At 45.1% G+C, this 26084-nt stretch overlaps 1 long non-coding RNA gene across 2 annotated transcripts in view; it reads left to right on the plus strand.

Annotated features, from left to right (window-relative positions):
- Positions 1-7904: 7904 nt before the first annotated feature.
- The window catches only part of LOC144799721 (uncharacterized), a 121678-nt gene continuing 103498 nt past the window's right edge, over positions 7905-26084 (plus strand). Inside the window, exon 1 of one of the 2 annotated variants that reach the window (XR_013603863.1) lies at positions 7905-8138. This is a non-coding gene — a long non-coding RNA (uncharacterized LOC144799721). Of the gene's footprint in view, positions 8139-8385; positions 8519-26084 lie in introns of those variants that run through there. The other variant, XR_013603864.1, reaches the window with a different exon arrangement.

Here is a 26084-nt window from a genome sequence, read left to right on the forward strand (position 1 = left end):
TTCCTTGATTTCATTGGTGTTTAGTGGCTGCTGTGCTTTGAGCAGGCAGACAGTGTGTGCCTGTTTCTTTTCTTAGATTTCATTGGTGTTTAGTGGCTCCTGCGCTTTGAGCAGGCAGACAGTGTGTGACTGTTTCTTTTCCTTGATTTCATTGGTGTTTAGTGGCTGCTGCGCTTTGAACAGGCAGGCGGTGTGTGCCTGTTTCTTTTCTTAGATTTCATTGGTGTTTAGTGGCTGCTGCGCTTTGAACAGGCAGGCGGTGTGTGCCTGTTTCTTTTCTTTGATTTCATTGGTGTTTAGTGGCTGCTGAGCTTTGAGCAGGCAGACAGTGTGTGACTGTTTCTTTTCCTTGATTTCATTGGTGTTTAGTGGCTGCTGCGCTTTGAGGTGGCAGAAAGTTTGTGTGACTGTTTCTTTTTTTCGTTCCTACAGGACTTTTGTAGTTGCTGTACCTTGAACTGGCATACGGTGTGTGGCTGTAATGTATTTATTTTTGATATTGAGAGTGTTTTGTAGCTGCCATGAGTTCAGCAGACAGTGTGTGGTTATTGTTTTTGAACTCGCATGGCTGTGTGGTTGCAATTGCTGGAGTTAGTATGGAGTTAGTGTGGTTTTAGTGTCCTGCATGAGCAGGAGTTCTGTGGTAGCTGTTTCTTCTGCTGACATCTTTTTGTGAATTTATTTTCCTGACTTGTCAAAGCTCTGTGTGTTTATAACTTCAGATTCGTGTGTCTCTTGTTTCTTGAAGAGTGGGGTGGCCTCTGGCCTTTCTTTCTTGCACTGACAGGGGCTGTGTGGCTGTAGTTTCGCAGTCTGATATACACTACTCGACTGCACTGCAGTTTGTCGAACTGGAAAGATGTACGTCCTGTGTGGCTTGTGGTTCTTGCAGGTTCACTCCCCGTGAGGATTGTTGGTCTTGTGCTGGCATGGGTGACGTCACTGTAGGTTTTGGGGTGACAGGGGATGTGTCTGACCTCCAGCTGCTTCCCAGCACAGCTTGCGCTGCAGGAGTCCCACTACAATGTACCTTCACACAATGCAGGTGACTGCAGTTTCCAGACTGCCAGTAGCTCTCTGGCTGTGGTCGTTTTAATTGCCATGACCCTTAGGACTATATGTCTAATTTCACTTGCTAGAAGACTGTTGTTTTTTAAGGCTTATATGTGTGTGCAGTAGTTCTTTTGGAGTTGCCTGAATCAGTGTGAATTGTAATTCCTGGACTGCCACCAGGGGCGAGTGACTGTCCTATCTTGGGCTTGGAGGGATTGTCTGCATGTTGTCTTTTAAGCTCTTAAGTGCTTTGTGATTTTCCTCCCTGACAGCTGGCATGGACTGCTTGAGTTCTACTTTTGAGCACACAAAGTGCTTGCTGTTTCTTGGCTTTGAAGAAGACGAGTGACCGCTGGTTGTCCCTTGAGTTGACTGTTGTTTTGTGTCTGCTTCTTGGTCTGGTGTGTTCTTTAGTGGAAGTGTTTCTGTACCTGGTGTCCCATATAGTCTAGAAAAAACAGTGAACCTAGCTGCAGGGGCTGCAGGTTGGCCTGATCTTCAGCTGGTGGGGTGTCTGTCACTCTGGGTTCTTTAGGTGACTTGGGCTGTGATGGTTGTCCCCTCAGAGCAGTGAGTTCTGTTTCTATCGCTTGCTGACCTGGCAATGATTGGGTGACTGGCATTTCTTGAGCCTGCAAGTGAGGTGTCATTGTATCTACTTTAGCTCGCCAGAGGCCTGTTGTTAAAGCTCTGTGCCTGTAGTTGGCAGACCGTGCACATTTGTGGCGTCTTCAGCTGCCGGGCACCAGGAAATTGAAATGTTGTGATCTTATAAGTGCAGCGAAAATTCCACGTTTGGTGAAGAAACCTCCTGTGTGATGCTGGTTTCTAAAATTTAAAGAGCTGTGACTGTGGTTTTCAGGCTCTTAGATGCTGCTTGACACCAGTGTTTCCTGGTGCAGAGTGTGTGGCTGGTGGGAGTTGTATGATTGTCTGTTGGGCTGACATAGAGTGTGTAACAATAGTGTCCTGTCTCTCTGAGGACTCTTTCCCTCTAGTTCTGCCCATGGGCAGTGTCTCTGTGGTTCTTGCTGCTTTGATCTTTCAGGTGTATGTCCAGGTATCGCCGAGCACCAGCCCTGGCCAGGGAGTGACCCCCTGATCCCCCCACCCGCCCTTCAGCGCCCCGTACTGCGACCTATGATCTTGAGCAATTCACTCCTCCTGCTGCCTCGAGTTCCACAAATGTTAAAATCGGTCGGTGCACGGAAACTGTTTTATCGGAATTAAGCGCTGGGCACAAACTTTGCAAAGTCCACCTGTTTTAAATGCAAGTCGAGCCTTTCTCTTTATGGTTTGGTTTCTAATGCAAATATTAATGACTTCACCAATGTTACCAATTAATCGGTTGGACGTGAAGCCTGTAGACTTTTGTGTCGATCCCAGCGCCCCCTTTTCCCCACACTAATCTTTGATCCTGGGCAAGCCTGCGTTTGCTTGTGCTTCATTCCAGCAATCCGCCCCATGGGGCACACACGGGTTCATTCTCAGCTGGCATTCACCGTCGCCCTGTGGTCACTGGTGTGCCAGCTTTGGCACGGCGGTGTGCATCAAAGGGCAGCCAGGCATGTGTACATGGGCACACAGTAAAAGACCTGCTTAAACATGGGGCCAAGAGAGAGTCTGTTTGTAGTTTCAGTCGAGACTTTTCCATTCTGCTAACATTACATGTGGGGTATACTTCCTTATATGGTCTTTCACCCATCCCTCTTCATCCATTGGTCTGTTAATGTGTCATTCAGATATGTCTTCCGCCCACTGCGACCTGCAGCATGGGGCAGTGGGCCCGCCCACTTCAGCCATTGGCTCACTTCAATGTGAGTGACAGCACTCACCCTCCAACAGCAGCACAGCCATACACAAAGTAGGATTTTTCATTTGAGACATATTTTTTTTTCTTTTGGTAAGGGCCCGGCAGCTTCCAGAATAATACAGAATCTGAAAACCATTGGCAAAACCAAGCAGGCATCGCCACGTCTATTGACTTTGCCAGTGCTTGTTTATTATTCACCCCCCTGCAGACGGGCGCTTCCAGTCTGCCGCTGGCCTGGCACGCTGCCACCCTGCCCACACAGGGGAGTCCCCCCTTCCTGTAGTGGGACGGGGGGGGGAGTGTATAAACCTGCCTCACATGAGACGCATTAAGTTTCAAAGAATATTTTTATTGAACATTTTACCAGGTTTCATTTTTTGTAATTTCCATTGAAACGTGTATTGGAAAGACATACACGAGACATACGTGACCTAGGTTTATAAGCTTCTCTACACTGCCCCCGCCCCCTTTTCGGGTGTAGTTGTGCCGCCCGCTATCTGAATGTTTCAGTGCGCATCTCATATAGCGCTTGTTCGCCGCCTCGTGGCGCTGCTTTTTGCACAGGAGGCGGCACCGGCCCTCCAAAACTCTTAACAAGATTTTTTTTTAAAGTCAGGCAGAAATTGGGCCATTAAACGTAGGAAAGGGGGGGCTACTCTGATATACATTGTTTGAGGAAAGAAAACTTGTCTCTTTTGGAGGCTGTAATGTTGCCTTATTAACTCATATCTGACTCACTGCGAAATACATTCGACTAAGTGCCACATAATCCTGGTCCAACGGCATCATCTATTTTTATTCAGAAATAGCATTTTCAAAGTAGGCACATTTTGGGGCGAAAGGGGGTGAGTTCTGGGGGTCGGCGCTGCAGGACATTCGCCTTTAAATTATGACCCCAATGTTAGCCACGATTTCTGCACTTTGTGGACTCACCACATCTCACCTGGTTAAGTTCAGACTCTAAAAGCGCTGCGAGTCCGCACACACGCTAGCAGGAGCTACAGAAATGCAGACAGGAGGATACAAAACTACAACACGGGATGCCCATTGGTTGAAGGGTACCCAAACTGCGCCCCGGTATTTCTGAAGACTGCCCGCCTAAGGGCACCCCTTGTACCCCGTTAGCTCAAGTGTCGCCCGTATTTAAATAGATTTACTAGATTGCTGAATGCCTTGTATGACTGCTTATCAAATGTAGGGAAAAATATTCAAAACAGACAAACTGCCCCGCCCATCGGACCACTTTTATTAAACAAAGTGATCTGCATATTTTTTCAAGTTCACTACAGGGTTTAGTTTCGATTTTAAAATACAGAGAAATGTCTGTTTTTTCAATACATGTGTGCAAGAGTGCATCATTGGCGATATATATATATATATATATATATATATATATATATATATATATATATGTATGTATATATATATATATATATATATGTATGTATATATATATATATATATATACTGTATGTCTTTAGCAACTTTAGGAAGAAAAGAAAAAATACAATTTCAGACTCTCTTTAACAATAAAACATTCCTTCTAACTCGAATAAACTTACAGAACCATTGTAAACGTGTTTTTTTGTTTAACTGTGTTGTGTTTCTGTCCCCAAAAATAAAAACACCAACATGAAAAGGTAAAAATAGAATATAAATATTTTACTATTCGTTAGTGAAATTGGATATTGATAGTTGGGATGCGCTGATAAAAAGGGAAAACATTTAAAATAAAGAAAATATATCATACCGTTGTATGATGCTGCGAATTAAGAAACCTATATGATTTGAACGTTCGTCAAATTAAATAAAAAAATAATTTATACTCGTGCAAGCATGTGTAGATTGTATTGTGTGCACCCGAATATTACAAACATGGTAACTAAATAACCAATAGTATTGAAAAATCAATATAATCCCCTCAAAAATCGCTTTTTGAGAAATACTCTCTATTGTGTGTTAACGCTTCGTAGATATAATTAAAACTGGGATAATCCACGAAATTGTTCGTTTGTACAAATCTTGGGCGGCGTTCCTAATTCTCTCTTAAAATGGTCAATTCTTAAGTAATAAAGGTTTCAAGTCTCTGGGGTCTCTGAGCTCGTGATTCCCTCACGAGGCGCAGTACAGAGCCAGTGTAAGGAGGGGGGTCTGGACAGGGCACCCACGCGTGCACCTGCGTGCACCACACCTGGGCTCACTAAAAGTGCACACATGCATCCCTTCGGTGCGAGAGGAGACGAGGGCGGGCCCCCCGCCCACCCCCCCCCTCTCCAGGGGAGGAGCTATCCTTGGCCTCCGTACCCGGGGAGGGGGGAGCCGCTGACACACCTGTGATCCTGGTGCTCTCAGGTGCACGTGTGAGTGCTCGTAGGGAGAACGATATATATATATATATATATGTGTGTGTGTGTGTGTGTATCATGATACATAAATATATGTATGGTTTATAGTTTGTGTATAGATATATAGCGGTGTGTGTGTGTGCACATATGTGTATGTGTGTGATAGATATAAATGCATATGTGTGTATTTACATATGAACACACGTGTGAGAAAATGAAAACTGAGGGTCATGGAAAAGTATACTGGATACTGGTGAACAAATAATTCAACAGTAATTAAAATGTAAATTTAAAAAAAGGAAATGCAGCCAAGTCCTGAAAAAAAAATGAAATAGAAATTAAAATACACCGGTGAGTTAGCATGTATATTGGTGTGTGTGTGTGTACATATGAAGCACAGATCCCTTCCCACACACAGCACATCCGGTCTGCATCCCCCCCCCCCCCCTTCACGCAGCCATCGGAGAGTGTGTTTACTTCATTCGTGTTTCTGCAGAGGCTCGCTCTGAAATATGCACAGTTCCAATGAAAGACTCTTTAGTGCTTCGAAGCCAGACTTCGGATTTAGCGCCGCTTTCGGGCTGTGCTTTTTGGGAGGGTGGGTGTGTGTGGGGGGGGGGTTGTAGCCAGGGCCCCCAGCAGGCTGCTGTTGGATGCAAATATAAGACGCTATACATAGAAGGTGAATAGGGGATGGGCAGGTGACGTGCAGGGGCGTGCACACGCGTGGTGGGCGCTATACACGTGCAAGGAGGGCGTGCGCTACAACGGGGCGCTGTGTGGGCGCACCCTAACATTTCCGTGTGCGTGGAAGGCCCCGAGGAGGGCTGATTCACCCTCTCTCTCCTCAAACATGCAGTGAAATGATGAAAAGGGTGGGCGAGGTGCCACCCCGAGAAGAGGGGGGTCCGAGGGGCGGGGGTGAGACAGAGCCGGGGGGGGGGGGGGGGTGTGGATGCGAAAAAATGGAGAGAGAAAGGAACACGAGAGAGACACAACTGCGAGTGTGTGAAGGAGAGGACAGTGTAAGAGGAAGACATATTGTGTATTATATTCTAGCGATGACGCGTGGGCGCCTCTCTGCACACGCACCATGCGCTGTGTGCGGCCGGGCACACACAGTGCCACACTGTGCCCTATCAAATAGGAAGCCTTGAGCCTGGCGGGCGCTGCGCCAGGTGGGGTGGTTATGTCCATGTAGCGCTGTGTGCCAGGCCGCAGTGTGCGTGCACCAGGCGCTGCCCGCTCCGGGCCTGTGTTCACCCGGGGGCAGCGCCTGGGCACCGCTGGTGGCACCGATGCCCCCGGCAGCACACACCTCCAGGTGTGCAGACACACAGCGGGCTCTGGGGCTCTTCGCCCCGCCTGCAGCAGAGAGCGAAAGAGAGGCGTAAGAAGGCGTAAAAATGGGGGCGTGTGGCGAAACCTGACACACAATACTGTACAAAGGGGGTAAAACTGCAGAACATACCAGCTTCACATGGAACCAAAAAAGGGGGGGGGGATTGGTGGCGAATGTAAAATAAATATATGTGCAGAACACAGTAGAATGTAAAATGTATGAAATATTGGTTTCCTGAGCTGAACACGGGGGTGAGTTATATAGTTATTTATTTACAGGGAAATAATGCACGAATTTCTATGCAAATCCAAACATAGTGACGTCCATATTTTACTACATATATAGGTGTGCGTCATGTATTAATGGATATACTTGCCCACGCCTATATTTACGCACATCGAACTGTTCAACCACTCAGACACAAAATAATGGATTTTATTGACGAATGAGAGTGTGTTTGTGTGTGTCGCAATTTATACCTATTTAAATACATGTTATGAGTATTGCTTGTGCACACACATGCATCAGCAGACATAAATGCACACCTACAAATCTGTACCACTCACATACCTATATAGAGTTACCTATATGCACACAAGTACACGAACACGTACAAATTATTCATGTCTAATGTGTTATGTCTGTATTTAAATGTGTGTGAGGCATGTCACGTGCGTTTACACAGCTCTGTCCGCACACACATACGTGTATGTTTATATTCATCTGCACGTATATATTTGCAAATAGTAATACCAGTACTAATCACACACACATATAATCTAATAAAATGTAATTCGTACGAATTTATAAATGTAGATGTGCCCGCACACACGTGGACGCACGCACATATATGTACACACGCGCGCACCAGTGCCGTACACACGCGCTGCACGCACATCCACACGTGCACAGACGCGCGTGACCCCAGAGAGCCGCACACACACGTGCACGCACGCACATGGCCCTGCGCTTGCATATGACCCCCACAGTCCCAGCCCCCCTGTCCATCCATGCAGCAGTAAGCCCCTAGCGGCGGCGGGCCCCCGGTCCCCTTGGTGCGTGACCCCCTGACCCCGTCTGGGCCCCCCCAGCCCTGCACCCCTTTCTCTGCCCGGCTTGGCCCCAGCACAGCTTTGTCCCCGGCCGTCTCCCCTCTTTCAGAGACAGACTTTCCCAGCCTCCCCCAACAAAAAGAGGCCGCCTCTCGAGGGCCTCTCAGCACAAGGGCACACCAAGTTTAGGCTGGGGGCTGACCCCCCCCCCCCCCCCCCCATTGATGACCGTGGAGGGGAGGGCGGGGGATGCGCTCGGAGTCCAAGCCGAGCTGTGTCAGAGCCCCTCATCCCCTCTGCGCAGGGCCGGAGCGCGGCTGGAGCCACCGAGGGCCACCGACAGCCACCGTGCGCCACTGTGTGCCATCCAGGGCCACCGACAGCCACCGTGCGCCACCGAGAGCCACCGAGGGCCACCGTGTGCCACCGAGGGCCATCATGATCCACCGAGAGCCACCGAGGGCCACCGAGAGCCACCGAGCGCCACCATGATCCACCGCGGGCCACCGTGCGCCTGGAAGCGCTCCGAGGAGGTAGGCCTCAGCATGTGCGGGTCCCGTGGGCTCCGGGCGGGGGGTCCTCCGCTCCCTGGGAGGGGAGTGATGGGAATCAGACCCGGTGGTTGTGGCACCTCCGAGGAAGCATCCTCGGCCTTTTACGCAGCCGGGAGGGCCGGCGGGGGCGCGCCCTGTGCCCGCTCCGTGCGTGGCCACCCCGGGCCCCGGTGGAGCCGGCCGGGCATGTGTGGGGCTGCGGGGGTGTCCTCGCCGGAGAGCGCCTTCTTCAGCGGCTGCTCGCTCTCTGGCTGGGAAGGGTTCATTTAAAAACAAACCTGGCGTGTGCTCCTGGTGGCAAGAAACGCGGCACCCGGCGTGCGTCTGTGGCTGCTTCAGCTGGTCGTGTTTGGGGCGAAGTAACGTATTACACTGTTTTTTATTTCATTGTACTTTTGTTGGTTGCTGTGATTTGAGAAAGAAACACAAGGCGGTGTGTGCATGTCCCTCCTGTGCGTCTTTTTATTTTATTATTTTTATGTATAACACATTTAAAACCCTGCCTGGCGTGGAGAGCAGCGTGGACCGAAAGGGGCTTGTTTCTGTCTTTGGTTTTCTAGCTGTATGAGTTTCGTGATTCCATAAAGCTAGAGAACCGAAAGTAGAAACCGACTCCGCGACCTTCCGGACAACTTCGCCCCAGAGGACGCCTGCAGGAGCGGGTACCGGCGGGGGCCTCGGCCCGGTGTGTGGAGCTCAGCCCCGGTGCCGGGAGGCCCGTGACGCACGGGGGCGCGTGCACCCAGAGTGTGGGGAAATGAGGGGTGCACACTGACGGGGGGTGTCCTGTTGGAGGTTCTCGAGGGTAGTGTGTCCTGTGTTCTTACACAATGCAGTTTGTGATAAGCTGGTGTGCAGTCAGTTGTTCACCATTGACAATGTGGCAATTTCATGGCACTTTGTTGTTAGGTATGTTTTACACCATCTAATGTGGAATATGTGTATGCTTTCTGGGGGTATTTCTGTGTGTTTGCGCGTGTTTGTGTGTGAGAGAGAAAGATGCCTTGGTGTTGTTTTAAGGCGTATTCACATATGTTTGTAAGTAACTTCATTTTTCGAGCCAATATCGTCTGTCATTTTTTAAGTGTTGTTCAAGAATGACTTAAGTTTGCAGATGCAATATTTTTCTTGGCGAGGCTGCAGTAGAACTTAGGAGACCGTCTCCTAAGATGTAGGCGTCTCCTGGCAACACCTAAATCTTCTTGCATCTTTCTGGAACCTTAATTCTTTGAGGATTAACATTGCTGAAAAACCTAGAAAAGAGTTTGGTAAGAAGCCGGCTGAGATTGGTTGGTCATATGGGCATTGTGGTCTTAAGGGGGTCAAACAATAAATATCTGGGGGTCTTATTCATAAGAGATTTAAGTTGAACCCCCCCCTGTTGTGAAGTGACCAGCTTGGAGAGCTTTAACCTTCTGTACTGGGGCCGCTCTATAAACCCTTCCTCAAGGCCTACAACCGATAAGAAATATTGGGATAGCCCTCAATGGCTAAGCTTGTCGTAGACTCTGTCCCTTAATTTGTAAAATTAGAAGGGAGGCATCTTAAGAAAGGACTTCAAGTACTACGGTCTGATAGCTCTGAAGGTTTAAGACTGGAATTAGGTCTTAGAGGATTTAATTTTGAGGCCAAAGCTTTGGGATAGAAGTTTTTCATTTGTTTGTTTAGAGAGGATTTAGCTTCAATAGCTGTGCGGTACTTTCGGACAGTTCTTCATAGCGACTTGGCTTGGTTAACCGCTAAGAAACGACAAGTGCAAAAAGGGTTTGCTAATCACGAAATAACACCAGCGTTCTTTTATTCTATTGGCCATGAGATCGAGTGAAGATACACAAGTATGTATCACAATTCTGTTTCTACCCAAGGAAATTTAGCTGTTTGGAAAAAAAAATCACCTACAATGTATTAAACAAGCTTAGATAAATCTGAGTTCTAAAGGGGTCTCAACCCTTAGTGTTTTTCCACATTTTAATATTGATGGTTCTTGACTGGGCCTACTTCGACAGTTTCAACTTGAATCTTTAAAAACCACCGTTATAAAATATAGTTGACTTTTCAAAACTCAATCCAAGTTGGAAACTTGCTCCTTTTTTGCACAAAGTTTTTCAGACTGAGAAAAGTTTTTTATCAATATGATATTATGATGATACAGGCAAATCCAATTGCCTTTTTATTATGTATGTCTTAAATGGATATTAGAATAAGGATTGGTTGTTTTATAAAAATTGCAATATACTAATCAAATTTATTTCTTTGTTTCATGTCATTTTAATTCCTAATTGGTTATTTAAATGTCAATGTTATCATTATGTATCTATAAACATTAGGCAGGCGGTAGCCATTTAAAATATAAAAAAATATATATATAAAGGAGACATTCAGAGTATATTGAAATGTTATAGGGTTGGATTTCTTTTGTAAAAGTAATTCTAAGCCTGGGGTTACACAAATAATCTAGTTTCCTCAAAATTACTCAGCAGAATTGAAGGCTCTTAGTATCATTCCTAAGACCTTGGCGTACAAATTCCTTGACCCCACCTGCGGTCCGGTAACATACATTTGACTGCATACTTTATTTGTAACAGCCACAGGGATAAAACAATAGCTAACGGAAGGATGCATGGAGGTCTGTGATTTTTTTTAGTTAAACTGTTTTATCCTGTTTCATTTGTTTCAATTCCTCTAACTGTCTTCACCCAAGACACACATCCTAAGCATCTTTCCCTGTTAACCAAGTGGGTGTCCTTGTACCTAAAGGTATCACGTTGTGTCCTCAAGAGAATTCCAACCCTTTACTCGCCCTGCCTTCGGTGTTTTTATCAACACTCTCCTACAAATATTGTGTTTAATGTATTGAACATGTTCCTAAATCCAGGCATCCAAAGAACAACCCTAGAGATTAAATACATGTAAAAAATCCTTGCTGGAGAGTTACTGGTTGAAATAATGTCTTGCCTTGTCTGTAGGTAATTAAGGCCCCTGTGAAATGCATCAGCGCTGCGAAAGACATAAAAAATGTCAATATCCTGTATATTCCTCTTTGAGTGTTCTTTATCTCCTATCCATATCTATATATTATAAAAATCATATCACAATTTTATAAAGCAGGTCTTTCTGAAAATCTTTAAGAAAAAGTTTGTACACTTCCATTTGGACATGACTTTAGTAAAGGAAACTGTCCTCTCAAAGTCACTTACAGGACATTTTAATGTCTTAGAAAGTTTAACCGGGTATATTCAAAGAACAGTCGGGTCATCAAGGTTGGGGGAAGGGATCCGCTCCGTGATCTTAATGTGCGCTTTTTAATTGAGGTCATAAGCTTATTTTAAACTAATGTTTTATTGCTTATAAACGATGCTCATGTATCTTTTTTGTAATGGTTTTAATTAACTGCACAATAAATATATACTACTACAAAGAACAGTCAGAGTTTTTAACTAGGGCCAAAATAAGAGGACATTTTCAACTGTTGGGAAAAAAAAGTGTATCCTTCACCATCAACCCAGCAGGGTCTAGGGAAAAAGAAGTGTGTCTATGGTTTGGTAGAGTTTAAAGATACAATATGGTATTAGCAATATATTGAAAAAAAGTTATAATACATTTCCTGATAAGGTGAAGTTTTTGGAGCATGGGTCAGTGATGCGAATGTGGCTGAAGTACTAATTGTAGTGGTGACGTAACCTCTTTATTGGATGCACCGTTTTCCCTTTGCTTTGGATAAATATTTTCTGAAACTTTCAGATCATCACAAACTAACCCCGAAGATCTTATAGAATTTGAAATCGCTCTTGTTGTTTAACTAATTATTTCAGTATGTCCAATATATGTTTGCATGAGTCGAAAAGTTGATCTCACGTGTATTTCATCACTCACCAGCAGAATTGGGCTAATATTCACTCCTTGAGTAACCATTTGATTTGTAATATACCGCAGCATGAAAGAGACGGGAGTATACACAATACACACACACGTAGGTGTCCAGTGGTTTGAGATCATTCCTAAAGTGGCGTTCAGCCTGTTCATGGGTGTTACCAGTTGTTGGCAGATAAAGGACCAGAGGCAAAGGCAGGCAAAGCTCTTTGACCAAAATCATCTTTAAATTAGTACGAGTGGAAGTCTGTGATACAACTGCGGTTGCACTGTTCCACAACAGACAAAGACGATTTAACCACAAGACTTCATGTTCTTCCCATGAGCCGCTGTTTAGTGGTTTGTGGTAGATTCTTTGACAGTGTATCACCACAATGACACCCATCCATGGCTCCCTGTGGCATTTTGGATAGATATACAGACAGGCAGACAGACAGACAGACAACAGACATACAGACAGACAGACAGACACACAGATAGACAGATAGATAGACAGATAGATAGATAGATAGATACATAGACAGATAGATAGACAGATAGATAGATAGATAGATAGACAGATAGATAGATAGATAGACAGACAGACAGACAGACAGACAGACAGACAGACAGACAGATAGATAGATAGATAGATAGATAGATAGATAGACAGATAGATAGATAGACAGATAGATAGACAGATAGATAGACAGATAGATAGACAGATAGATAGACAGATAGATAGACAGATAGATAGATAGACAGATAGATAGATAGAGTGAGGGCGATAGATAGATAGATAGAGTGAGGGCGATAGATAGATAGATAGATAGATAGACAGATAGATAGATAGATAGATAGATAGATAGATAGATAGATAGATAGATAGACAGATAGATAGATAGAGTGAGGGCGATAGATAGATAGATAGAGTGAGGGCGATAGATAGATAGATAGATAGATAGATAGATAGATAGATAGATAGATAGATAGATAGATAGATAGATAGATAGATAGATAGATAGATAGACAGATAGATAGATAGATAGATAGATAGATAGATAGATAGATAGATAGATAGATAGATAGGCAGGTAGATAGATAGATAGATAGGTAGGTAGATAGATAGATAGATAGATAGATAGATAGATAGATAGAGTGAGGGCGATAGATAGATAGATAGATAGATAGATAGATAGATAGATAGATAGATGGATGGATGGATGGATGGATGGATGGATAGATAGATAGATAGATAGATAGATAGATAGAGTGAGGGCGATAGATAGATAGATAGATAGATAGATAGATAGATAGATAGATAGATGGATGGATGGATGGATGGATGGATGGATAGATAGATAGATAAACCCTTATTTCCCAGAGAATCAAGAGATATGGATATATTTCACAGTTTTCCTTGAAATATAGATTTCCTCATCATAGTGTTAATCCCAGACAACTATGCAGAGCTTTGCTATTGTTAAGGTTGCTAAGATTATGCGGCAGGAAGGGCCAGGCTATGTGGCATGGTTATCTAAATGAAGTAGCAAAAAATGTAAATTATGCAGCGCATTCTCTGGCAGTTTTATTTTTAATAGTTTGATCTAAGAGCCAAATGTTTGTGAAATCTGTAAATTATGTGGCAAATCATGCAGCAAACCTACAATTTGTGGACGGAAGTGCAGACGCATCATCACATTAGTTTACTGGTTCTCACCATTGTCCATTCTTCATTCAGTAATTTATTCGTGAACCTAAACAAAAGCTAATCTTTGAAATTTCAGTCATTGCCTATTGTTAGCAGTGTTTTGAAGAAAACAACTTTTCCAAGCAAACTTTCCTGATGTAAACATGTACATGTAATATCAAAAGTGTGTAAAGTATAGCGTGTAATATGGGCCTATATTGCCATCTCATTGTTGGGGTTCTGGTCACATGTGCAAAGCACTATGTCTTGAAGCTACTGCGTTATGAGATCAGCAGAAACTTTTGTTGGCAATATTGGGCCATTTTGCACAGCGCACTCTCTTTCTCTCTTTTTCTCTCTCTCTCTCTCTCTATATATATATATATATTTTTATTTTATTTTGATATATTTAGACCTCTAATTGGGTCACACTCTCAATGACTGACTGACTTACTCTCACTCTCTCACTGACTGACTGACTCTCTCACTTTCTCACTGACTGACTCTCTCACTGACTGGCTCACTCTCACTGACTGACTGAACTTCACCCTCCTGTTATTTACGCCCCCCATAACAAAACAACACACAACAAGCAACCATTGGGACAGGCAGATACATGTTGCCAGCACTGAAAGGACAAAAAAAACTAAACACATTATTTTTAATACTTTTTTTAATATGGTCGTTCAGTTGTACATAATGCTTTTTTGGTCATATCTAAGGTAAGAAAAATGCTTCTGACACTTCTTTATTATAACTTTTTATCATGCTGCAAACTTCTGTACAGCACAGTTTAAAGACATAGGTAAAGTCAATATCTCTGGCTAAACACCTGTAAGTTCCCAAAGGCGAGACCTATTGGCTATGCCAATGCTTGTTACTCTTATATCTGCATATATGGTTTAGGACATGATTTTGGCAACACATCATATGTGACACATCCAACCACTATAAGCATTTTGGCCAACAGCATGTCACATGCTCACTTTGGTTTGTAACTAATCAGACACAATTACAGCGCTGTGAAACCACGCTTGTGATAGGGTGCGCTATACAACTGACAACAATGTACTTTTACTTATGGAACCATACATATAGGGAAGTCAAAACTGCAAGTCCCAGAATGCAAAGTGCTGTTGGCTAAAAAGGTACATGCTTCCCTAAGGTGACACATGGTGTGGGGCGACTTGACATGTTAGCGATAGGTTCCCGCCCACGTCAGTCGTGCACGCTAAGGGACCACGCATCGCATTGTTTCCTCAGCGAGCTAGAAAGGCAAACCGTCTCTGCATCCCCCAGCATGACTCAGAGGAGGGACTTAAAATAGGATTACTCTAAGATCTCATCACCCTGTGCGTGTCATTAATTTTTCCAGACTCATTAAAAGCCAACTTGGTTTCCCAGCAACTGGCAGTGTCCCAAGGAGCCAGCCAATGGCGGGGCAGCTGGCTTTACTGCAGCCAGTGGGAGGAGGCAGGGTCCAGACTTGCTGGGCAGGTTGTGTATTCCTTTAATGCGGAAATTATACATTGAGTAAAAGGAGACGGTGAAGGCGTAGACAGGGCTTTAAGTGGGGTGGGGTTTGCCAGGACGCAGACCAGCAGTAATTAAAAACTGACTTTGAAACAGGTCCCTTTAAATTATTCTCCTTAAATTTACTGCCAAAAAACTGATCGATTCCTCAAGGTCTGCAAAAATCCCCACCAAAGCAACCCTCTTTACAAGTCACTTTTACTTCATCTTGCATTTCCTGAGTGTATTTGTTTTATCCTGATGTGTTTCTGCAGCTTAGTTTTCCTGAGACTTGCACAGCACACACTGTGAACGCCTAAGGGTGTCTCGGTGACCTCAGAGTGAAGGACAGAGTGGAGAGACAGTGTGTAACTGGGTGAGAGGCTGCAGAGCAAAGGTTGCAGAGTTTGCTGTGAAACAAAGTCTGGAAGTTGGGGAAGTAAAACTGGACGAGAGGGCAAATACAGAGACTGGTCAGACCTCGGTCTGCACCATCCAGGTTACAAATATTCTAGGTATCAACAGCACACACCCTCACACAGCCTACCACGCACCACAACTCACAGACTCCGGTGTGCAATGGAAACCCGGGTAACCAGGAACCAGACCGAACGGTGCTCCGAAGCCCCAGCACTGGCAGAATGTGCCCTTTAAAAATAAGGGGAACACAAGAAGGGTGCATTTGTTTACATTTGTTAAAAACCCAAAAGTTTGCATTGTATACTTCACATAGTGCTTCATACTACTGACGAGGTCCACTAAGCGCTTCGCGGTGTGGGAGTAAGAGGCTAATTCTGTTGCGGTGCATGGATAGCAGAGATGGTTTAATAGTGCTGCCGATGTGGGTTGCATGCGTGTGTTTGGAGTGCGGCCTATGTGTTTCCGATACTCGCGGTTTGCAGTGTGTGTCATATATGGGTAGATGGGCAGTTCTACTAAACCACACGGCTTGTTTACATCTTGATGAACTTACTAAGACCATTCTTAAGAGACTTAAACAATTTGACCCACATTGTGAGGATACGCGCCCAGCTGCCACCGCGATAAAGTTGTAGGCACTTAGGGAGGGAAACAACCTTTACAATGCAACTTTTACAACGCACTACCATTACAACGAAACTTTTACAACGCAACATCCATTACAACGCATGTAATTACAACGCAACCATTACAACGAATGACACTACAACGCACACCACTACAACGCATGTCATTACAATTCAGTCATTACAACGCATACCATTACAACGCATAACATTACCATCCAACACTTACCCTACTGTTGCCCCCCCCCCTGGAGTTAGAATAGTAATTTTTACCCCTACACTATCCAACACTTACCCTACTGTTGCACCCCCTGGAGTTAGAATAGTCATTTTTACCCCTACACTATCCAACACTTACCCTACTGTTGCACCCCCTGGAGGTAGAATAGTAATTTTTACCCCTACACTATCCAGTACTTACCATACATGCAATGTAATGTTATGCGTTGTAATGGTATGCGTTGTAAAGGTATTATGCGTTGTAATGGAATGTGTTGTAAATGTAGTTTTTAAAATTTCGTTGTAATGGCATGCGTTGTAATGGAATGCGTTGTAATGGATGTTGCGTTGTAAAAAATGCGTTGTAAAGGTATGCGTTTTTAAAGTGTGCGTTGTAACGTCATACATCCCTTAGGGAGTATGATGGGTTATGTAACTCCCATCCCACTCCCCACCTGGGCTCTATGACTCCCTCTAAAAGTAGTCCTTGAGACCCCTTCCTGTGTCTGTTTGTCCCCACTCGGGTCTGGCAAGGGTTATACCCTGATATCCAGACACACGGGGCAGAGAAGCGCGTGCCGCACAGACAAGGCAACCGGTGTGCAGCACACAGGGCCCCGGGGCCAGGTGTGTCTTTTAGCAATCCATGTTAACAAGTGGGTTAGTTCGATTGAGTCAAAGGGAGTGACCCCGGATTAAAACCCACCGAATTCGGTGGGTTTGTACAAAAAAAAAAATAGAACTAGAAAACGGCGCAATTCGTGACATGGTGCCAACTGACAACCTTAAGTAGACGCGTGGGCTATACTGCAGGGAACTCATACTTATATTTCAAAATCCAGAAAGACATCAGTTACTTCCAAAAGTGTGTGATTGGTTAACTTGAGACAGGATCTTAACATCAAAGGAAATAAACATGAAATGAAATATTACACAATGCGCGGCTTCTGTTCCATGGGAAGGAAGCCAGAAAACTGTACAAGGACAATGATTTGCCTCTGAAATAAAACAACTTTCTGAAAGGGAACAAACACAGGGCCGAGCTCAGCTTGTGCCCAGCAAGTAACAAATAACAGGGCATTAATATAATGTATCGTTACAGTGGTCGGTTCTGCTAGGCAGAGGCCTTTATGTAAGGTTTGAGAAAAGGGCCTTGAATGTTGCAAGGACAAAAACTTCCTGAACATAGCTTCCTCGCCAGAACACAAATGGATACATTTTGTTGGTTCAAGGGTGACAGCTAAGCTTCTATTTTGCTGATTTTCTGAAACCAAACAGCAGGCAGAAATAGCTTGTTCACATAAAATAAAAGTGCACGTTTCACTCTGCAAACAGGAGCAGATGTCAGTGAACCAACTGAGGCCTAGTCTGGCCAACTGAACCATGTCAAAAATGTACAATTGATCTGAGATATTTCGATGAGGAATGCCTGGGTGCCTTAACTATCAATCCGCACAGGGGCGTGGCCTGTGCTAAAACTAACCCCCAGATTCATCAAAGTCCTCTTTTGCGAGTCCTTAATAGCGATTTTTAAGGAATCGCTATTAAAGACTCGCAAAACGGAATGCATGTAGAAATCGCAATATTTTTAGCGATTTCTACTGCTTCCTTATTTGTGATTCGCTAATTGCTAATCGCAAATAAGGAATGGCTTTCCCATCATTCCTATGGGCCTCGAGGCCCATAGGAATGAATGGGGAGTCATTCCTTATTTGCGATTAGCAATTAGCGAATCGCAAATAAGGAAGCGATTTCAAGGGTGCCAGGGTGTAGCACCCCTGAAATGGTAATGTACACTGGTGTTGCGCACACACATGTCCAAAGGACATGTGTGTGTGTAACATACAACTTAGAAAAATGCACTAAAGTGCATTTTTCTGAATTTTCGCTATTCACCACGTAGTTAGACTTCACGGTAAATAGCGGCCCCAGATTGCGAATTCGCAATTTTAAAATGGTTCATGAATTGCATTTAAGGAATCTCAAATTGAGATTCCTTAAATGCAATTATTCGCAATTTAGCAATTTCTAGATTTACGATTTTTGCATTTGGGATGATGAATCCCAAATGCAAAAATAGCGCTCGCAAAGGGCCAGATTCTCAGACTCTGGCCCTTTGCGAGCCGATTTTGGCTTGATGAATCAGGCTGAAAGACACTTGAAAGCAAGTCATCCTGATCTTGAGAAAATCGATGAATAATACTGATATATGGTTTTCCTATCATTACCTATGTATCCATGCAGGTGACTCGTATATCAGAGACCTATAAAGGTGCACTATGGTGCATTCTCTTTAATGGGTAGCGTAGGCGAAGAGACGTAAGGCTGCAATTTTGACCATGTTGATCCAGGCAATGGCTCTGAGAGGCTGGGAGGGCTTGGACAGAGTCAGTCACATGCCCAGAGGAGTCTTTGCGGATTCTCTATATTTGCCAACAAGGTCCTTGCATAAATGTAAAATGTAAATCCGTATTTTGTAAAGCGCGAACTACTCACGCTTACGGGTTTCAAGGCGCTGGTGGCCGTCGTGGAAATTAAGTGAGCTATTGTCGTAGAAATTAAGTGAGCTATTGCCCAGAGTCACATGGTGCTGAGCTGACCTGCTGCCGGGATCGAACCGTGAACCCTGTGCTCCGTAGTCAGCTGCTCTGGCCGCTGCACCACACCTCCTTCCTGCCTTATGTGTGTGTGCTCCATCACTGTGCGCAGGGTGGGGCACTTATCCAAATAATCTCTCTGAAATTAGCTGATCTCTCCTAGGACCATCACCTCCCTCCATTTTGTTGGGACAAACCCCATCACCATGATTTTCAACATAAAAGGTGTGGGGGTGGGGAGAGTGTGTGTGTCACCTCTCTGTGCTGCCTGAGTCATCTCTTGAAGATAGAGCAGACCATGGCTGTCTCTCTCTGGGAGCCCGGACCTCACTGTCTGAATGCTACAGGGACATGGGCTGCACTCTACCATATGCAGAAGACAGACTGGAATCTCCAGCAGGAGAGCTAGAAGAAAGACTGCGCAGCCAAGCCCTTGCAGTGAACCAGAAACGCTGACTTGTGCTTTGCCGTGTCGCGGCAGCTCTGATGGCAGCGTGCAGAGGCCAAGCATAGAACCCGAAGACAGACTCTCAGACACAGCAGGCTGAGAAACATAGACACTCATCATTCACCTGAAGGTGGTAATATTTAATTCAACCTCTGCATGTGCAAAGTCAAAACATTATTTGGGTAAAAAAAAAAAAAAGGATGCCGACATTTCCTGGATTAGCAACACTGGCTACTGCTCAGATGAGATTTTAGCTTTCCCACGCATGCTCCAACGGTGACGTCTTTGTTCATTTTTGCAAACGCTGCATGGCAACCGCGAGCACCATGACCGACTACGGTCGGCAATGACATGTTTTTTGGCTTAATGCCTACATAAAGTGCATCATTATTCTGAACGTGAACATCCTCATATTTATATCACCATCGCAACAACTGGAGGTCTGAACGAATCAACGGGCTCCTAAGCCCTATCCGCCAGAGAGCGACTCGAAAAATCTTATTAAAAGTTTGTTGACCCACTGCTTAGCTTGTTTTTTGATTAATTTCTTTGAAGCGAGAGTGGCTTCTAGTCGCAGTCATCTTTACAGCTGCGTATGTAGATGAATAATAAAATTAATATTCAATGATGAAGCACATGCATAAATATTAGAGATTAAAAGAGCAGAAATCAAGGTGGTGGACATGTTGTGCTGGGCGCCCGAGTAATGTTCATCTAGCACTATGGACCCGGGCTAGCGGGGCACTCTCACCCCAAAAGCCCAAAGCTTGACAAGCGTAATTGAAGGTATAGTGGAAGAGCATGTTGTGTGTGAGCTCCTGAATTTTAGGTGGACACTGAAGGATATGAACTCCATGTTGGTGGAATTCCAGAATTATACCTTCTGGTGCCTTGCCGGCTGCATATCTCAATCAACATGTCCGCTAAAGTGCTATGCTATACCTTGCTATGCAATGGGATTTATAAGGCACATGGCGACCCGAAGGCATTCCAGCGTGGTGGGACATAAATGTGAAACCTGGAGTCGTTGACATGCTTTGCGCCCGTTTCACTGAACGGGAGTAGTTTAAGTTGTACTTTTCATACAATGGGCAAAAATAAGGCTTTTGTGGAAGAAACAGGAGGGAAGAGCTGACAACAGTAGGTATAACAGTGAAAACAGTATTCTATGTAGCTAATCAAAACAGGTTGTTATGGGGGCTCACGTTCGGCTCAGTGACATCACAACTCCATGTCATCATGACTCCCATGGGTCTGTGACATCACAGCTCTTAGACATTTGTGCTCTTGTGTTGCTTTATGACATCATAATACCCACACAACTCTACGGGCATTATGCCTCCCACACATCATTGTGACATCACAGCTCTCGTACAAGCTCTATGACGCGGCCGATCCCTTACCGCTCTCCGACATCGCAGTTCCCTTACTCCTTCATTGCATCATATCTCCTCGACAGCGCCACGTCATCCTAACTCCTACACAGCTGTATCATTGTGCAGCTAATACACAGCTCGCCTAATACTGTATCTCTTCCACGCGTCTTTGGCATTAGAGCTTTTAAGAGCTCCGTGACGTCACAGTATTGACGCTGGCACTTCAAAACAGCTCCCTCACACCCCAGCTCAAGCAGAAAAGGCTGTTCGTCCCAGAAAGCCTCAATTTTTATGCATGTGGGGGTCCTCTCTGCATCTGTGGGACAATTTGAGGTTGCTTTTCTACTTGAGACCCAACGTAACATCGGTACCAGTCTCGGGGAGATTTCAGCCCAATAACTGGGCAAAAAAAAACATACGCTAAATGATGATTTTTTTAAATGTTTTAGACTTATGCATACATAACCAGTTACGGCCCCTCCTCTCTTCCCCCCTCCAAACACCTCTGTCCAGCACCCAAACCATCCTTGACTCACACCTCAGTGGCAAATGTTAACAAATTCCTTAGTGGTCAGTTCAATTCTCTCTTTGAAAACATTATTAGGAGGATGAATTGACCCCCCCCCCCCTTTGCTTCAATGCTGATTCTTTGCAACGGATAATTTACATTCAAATTAAACACATAAGGAGGCAAATAGACTATTTGCCTCAAAGAGAGAAGGGACCTCCCTGGATTGCCACCGTGGGCCCAAGAGGGCTGCGTCCAGGCCCTGAGCGTCATAATAAATAGAACTTAAGACAGATTAACATTCAGCAAATCCGATCAGAATCATTTTACGTACTCAATGGGGTCATTCTTAAAATCTGGCGTAAAATCGGCCACTGTGGACACTCCTACTTCGTAGACTTGGGCTCCACCACCGGACGCGGGTGAGTTGCCATCCATACTTCAGTCACAGCAGCTAGAAGTGATCTGCTTCGTGGTGTGTGCTTTGCAAACACCATTAACCCACTGGCCGCCATATTTGCAAATTTCTTTGTCGAGCGTAGTCTTGTCGCTGCCTTCTAGTTTCGTCGCTGCCTTCTCTCTTCCTCAGGCTTTCCTCAAGAGTGCCGCCAGTTCTGAGTCCTGCGTTCCTCGCCTTCCGTTGCTTTTGAACCACCACAGGGCGATTTCCAAAGCACGGTTTATCTCATTATGAAAATAAATGACCACTCTGGATCTAAGTCATCCCTTAAGGAGACCCAGGTGAGAACCACACAAAATATCTCCCCAGGCTGGGGAGAAATGAGAAAAAAGGCGCCATTCCTTGAAGGCCATTCTCAAATAACCACCGACTGTAAATAAAACTCTCTCTCTCCAATCTGATGAATGTCGCCGGCATCTCGAAAACTCCTCGTTGGGTTGCCCAACGCGTGGGGATGAATGGTGGTCTGGGACCCTGCCGGAGCGCCTTGGCTGGTTCGTTTTCATGGACCTCAGGCTGAAGCCGGGCAATTCGGATGGATCGTAGGAGGAAGCCGCCGGGAGAGCGAATGGGGAGTGAATCACTCAAAGATGATGGGCAGAGACGGTACCTCACTCCGCTTGCTGAAATGCAGCCGACCCTGAGGCAGCAGGGGTGGACCGGCGGAGGCCTCCATCATATCCCAGGATGAGTCGGTCACCTTTTAATTCAAATTCGCATTTCTCATCTTTGTTTGATGCTATAGGTGTAAAAAGTTATCTTTCTGTAAGAAAGTACGAACAAACTAGACCGCTAACCAAGAAACCACATTATACTACTGCAGAAAGTAGGACTGAGTACGCAGATACTGACACGCACTGAAAGCGACACCATCTTCGGTTCAGAAACATCGCACCAACAGGGTATAAGCATTTTAGCGTATCACAAACATGCTGACCGTCCCTGAGCAGAAGACACCCTCACTTGGTTTTTAAACAGCTCAAATTGGTCTTTAAAAACTCAACAAACCCCCCTATTGGAGCAAAAGCCGGGTACAGTTAGCGTGAACCCCAACAATGGAAAGGTGTCTGATGGAGGGAGTCATCTAATGTGGCATGACCCCTCCCAGGTCCTTGCCCCGGCGTGTTTATGCATCAAGTCCACCAATTGCCCATTAACACCCACCTTTGCATGTCACTTGTATGCAAATGCACGCCAGTGCTTCTGGGAACAGTTTTGCAAACAATCGTTAGGTCGATATCCAGTCTGACAATGTTGAGCCTGACAATGTTGAGCCTGACTATGTTTAGCCTATGTTGAGACTGACGATGTTGAGCCTGACAATGTTTATCCTGATGATGTTGAGCCTGACAATGTTGAATTTGAGGATGTTGAGCCTGATGATGTTGAGTCAGACTATGTTGAGTCTATGTTGATCCTGACTATGTTGAGCCTGACGCTGTTGAACCTGACAATGTTTATCCTGATGATGTTGAGCCTGATGATGTTGAGTCGGACTATGTTGAGTCTATGTTGATCCTTACTATGTTGAGCCTGACGCCGTTGAGCCTGACGATGTTTATCCTGATGATGTTGAGCCTGACAATGTTGAACTTGAGGATGTTGAGCCTGATGATGTTGAGTCGGACTATGTTGAGTCTATGTTGATCCTAACTATGTTGAGCCTGACGCTGTCGAGCCTGACGATGTTTATCCTGATGATGTTTAGGCTGATGATGTTGCGCTTGAGGATGTTGAGCTTCAGGATGTTGAGCCTGACGATGCTGAGCCTTACGATGCTGAGCCTGACGATAACAAGTCGGATGACGTTAAGTCTGGTGATGTAGATTCTGGTGTTATTACGCTTAACAATGGCGAGCCTGGCGATGGTGAGCCTAATGATAGCGAGCCTGGTGATGTCAAGTCTGGCGATGTCGAGCCTGACAATGCTGAGTCTGGCGATGTCGAGCATCGCTGTGTCAAGTCTGGTGACATCACAGCTCCTGGCACTGTGTTGACCGCTTGAGGTGGATACATATTGTGACAGATATTTTTTGTGTCTTGCCGTATAGGCATCCGATTTTAACCCGCTACGTCGCTTCCATGTGACGTTCAAGCCTTGTTTTACCTGTTGGAAAAGTCTAAAACGTCATGCTGTTTCTCGGAGTGGCTTCAGAAAGTTCAAAGCAGAGGTCACTTGCCTTGGTCACACAACACTTCCATCCAGAAATGCATTTGGCCACTTTGAAATCAAATCAGAGCCATTTCTTCATTCCTACGGGTTTTATCAGATGCCGTATGATAAGATGTCGCTGTTTGCATTCATTCATAGATGGTCTGTACAGTCATTACTTTCCAGTAGTTTTAGGTTCAGTTTATGGAAACTGGTTGCCAGTCGCGGAGACTCACTTGTGTTTAGAAGGACTCGGGCCCTCTGTATCTGCAAAAGTCAGTCTTTGAGTTGGCGAGGAGCGGGCGGGTCTGCAGAACGACTGACACTGGTCTTTGGCAGTACGGACAAAGGCAGCATCCATGTTGTCTGGGATGCCTGTTCTCCTGGGCCCTGAGGGCAGCCATATTTGCACTTACTTACCTCGGGCATCAGCTGTATTCCTACAGACGCGGAGGCCTTCTGGGCGGACTGTGGACCTGTAGTCACTACACTGAGGTTGACAACATCAGACTACTGAAATATTGTTTAGCACAACATTGTCAGGGAAGTGTGTATTTACTATTCATAACTCCACATCAACTTACCTAGACTTACTTTGCGATGTGATATCTTTGTCATGCGATATATGGCATATAATCCAGTGGCGGTCTACCGTCCTGACATACGTGGCAGAACTGGGAGGTAGAGAGGGCTGCTTTAACACAGTGCTTTACATATGTAAACTTGAGGGGCAAAAATTATTTTCCCAAATGGTGAAAGCGGAAGAGCCTCAAAGGAAGGGGCGATTTATTTGAGGGCACAGTTATTGCATGGTCATGATATAATAAACACCATCCTATAATCCTTAATAGTAATGGATTTGTATTAAGGCTTGTATGTTCGATATGTGTGTGTGTGTGTGTGTGTGTTGGTTGTATGGAGGCGCTAACGTAACGTTTCTGGTTGCGTAAATGGCTGTGCCCCTCTGATTACGCATTTCTGACTTGTGTTTGCGATGAATGGAATCACTGAGTATGTGTATAGCTGTGCTTGCGGCTGTGTGATTGCAAGCAAGTGTGCCTGTGTGATTGGTGTTTCATTTCTCCTGCCCTCCCATGTGTCGTGTTTGACTGCATCTGTCCCAATGTGTTTGCTTCATCCCAATATGACAGCATGCCTGCCAGTTTGAGCTGTTGTGTACCTGTGTAATTGCAAGCAAGTGTGCCTGTGTGATTGTTGTTTCATTTCTCCTGCCCTCCCATTTGTCGTGTGTTACTGCACCTGTGCCTATGATTGCTCGTGCCTCCATGTGACAGCACGCATGCCTGTTTGATCTCTTGGGTGCCGGTGTGCCTGTGTGATTGCATGCCTGTTTGACTGCATCTAATGATTGGCCCTGTGCTCCACACGTTGCCTGCATGCCAGGAGGCTGCTCGTGTGATTGCTTCAGCACTGGCTGTCTTCACGCCTGCGTGCCTCTTACAGAATGAAACAAGCGCAATGACACTTCCTCGTCGCCAATCCGCATTTAGCTTTCTGCCCACCCTTGAGTGACAGCCAATGAACGCCGTCCTCGTGCGTGTGAAGAGGTCAAGGTGGGGGGGGGAGGGGTCCCAAAAACACACCTTGCCAAGTCGCGCCATCTTGCTGCGTTCACCAAATGTCCATGTGTACTAGGGCTACCGGTTTATAGTATTACTTTTTTTTCTACTCCCGTCTATATTTGTTCATATTTCTTTTTCCTCATTTGTTCCTATTTATTTTTGTGTTCGGTAAAAATATAAGCTTGCAACTAGGGTATGTCAACATTTATTTAACTCATAAATGCACATCAAAATGTGGTTGCCTGTAGAATTATAATACACAGCTCTTATTGCTGTCAAAACTCTCACTTGCTGACTCAGGAGTCATAACCCTCACCGATAGGTCCTTTTGGCTGGCCGTGCACCCTGGCGCCTGATGGTTCTCGTGATGTCCAAAGTGCAGGAGTGTCAGGCTGTAGTATCCACAGGGCTCTCATGAGAAACATCATACAACATGTTGTGTATCATAACACCAAGAAGAACAAGGGCTACAGTAAACTGCACAT

The sequence above is a fragment of the Lissotriton helveticus genome, chromosome 12 (assembly GCF_964261635.1).
Source record: "Lissotriton helveticus chromosome 12, aLisHel1.1, whole genome shotgun sequence".
Classification (NCBI taxonomy): domain Eukaryota; kingdom Metazoa; phylum Chordata; class Amphibia; order Caudata; family Salamandridae; genus Lissotriton; species Lissotriton helveticus.